At 35.4% G+C, this 1,500-nt stretch overlaps 1 non-coding gene across 1 annotated transcript; it reads right to left on the bottom strand.

Annotated features, from left to right (window-relative positions):
- Positions 1-1,209: 1,209 nt before the first annotated feature.
- Positions 1,210-1,301, bottom strand: TRNAI-UAU (transfer RNA isoleucine (anticodon UAU)). The gene is given in 2 exon segments: positions 1,210-1,245; positions 1,264-1,301. It is a non-coding gene; the product is annotated as a tRNA-Ile (tRNA).
- Between the last annotated feature and the right edge of the window lie 199 nt (positions 1,302-1,500).

Genomic DNA, 1,500 nt, shown 5'->3' on the forward strand with positions numbered 1-1,500 from the left:
GATAGCTTAGTATGTTACGAGATTTTTAGTAATATATTGAATGTTAGAACGTTTATTATTAAACTAGCTGTCGGCCGCGACTCCGTCCGCGACTCCGTCCGCGTGGATATATATAAAAAACTTAATTGGTGTAGCCCATCCATCCACATCACATCCATTTAAACATTCACAAAAAAAAGAATAAAAAGTATCCTATGTCCGTCTCCTGGCTGTAAGCTCCTCACCAATTTTCAGCCCTATCGGTAAAGCCGTTCTTGAGTTATAAATAGTGTAACTAACACGACTTTCTTTTATATATATGATATACAACCTAATAGGTGCACGATTTAAAATGGATGGTGGTATCACCATTTCAAAGGCAGGCAACGCATTTGCGGTTCTTCTGGTATTGCTTATGTCTGGGCGTCGTTGAGGTGTTACCGCTGCTCGTTTGCCCCCTGTGTTATAAAAAAAGTTACGTAGTCAGATCACACGTTAGATTTTATTTTATTACATATTATTATCTTTGCTGCAACGTCACTAGATGCCTGTTTAGGTAAATCATGAATAAACTACTTTGAATTATTTGTCAAATAAAGTGGTCAGTTTTAGAATCCCCAAATAAGCTGTGAAATTCAAACTATTTTGCTACTAAGTATTATGTTTCTGTTAATTTATTCGTTAGTTATCGAGTACTTTACTTGGACATTGTAAAATAAGAATTAAGTGATAAATAAGTGACTAGAGTTAAGATATACGTGTGTATTTTTAGACATTATTACTTGGATAGCTTTGGCAAAAATGGCGCGTTTTCGTTTCCAAGTCAATTGTCAGAATGATTAGTGAGGGGACATAAACGTTGACTTTTTAATAAGGCTAGTGTTGCGCCAATACACCGGCACAGTATCGGATTTTCTTCCTAACAGTATATATATAAATGAAATTAATACCTAAGTTTTAAAAGATTTATAATAAAACTTGAGCCCTTACCCTTATCTTCATATAGTGAAAGTAGTCTGTTATCCTACGTAAGGACTTTTGATGTTCTTCGTAATAATTTTGTTAGAAAGTAGGCTTTGAAATTTGATAAAGTTGTAAAAACTTTTAACAGACATCAGTCCGAAGTATTTTAGAACATATATTTAAGTAGTACAGTAAGCTTACTGTATCTTCTGTTTTAACTTTGAGTTTGTTGCAACTTTTAACATTATCAAAGTATAAAAAACATGTTGCTCCAGGTGAGGCTCGAACTCACAACCCCGGCATAGCTTACAGCTACTGTCTTATAAGTACCGTGCGCTAACCGATTGCGCCACTGGAGCGAGTACTTGCCAATATAAAATATAATCTCTCTCTCTCTCTCTCTCTCTCTCTCTCATGATGCCCACTGCTGGGTTTAGGCGTCCCCCAAAGATAGCCAAGAACAACGGTCCTGTGCTAACCGCATCAAGGATATTCGAAAATCACCAATACAAATTAACTACATATTTAAAACAAGTATCGTATTAAATTAAGGAAAAT

The sequence above is a fragment of the Papilio xuthus genome, unplaced genomic scaffold (assembly GCF_000836235.2).
Source record: "Papilio xuthus unplaced genomic scaffold, Pxut_1.1 DF826478.1, whole genome shotgun sequence".
NCBI classification, from domain to species: Eukaryota; Metazoa; Arthropoda; class Insecta; order Lepidoptera; family Papilionidae; genus Papilio; species Papilio xuthus.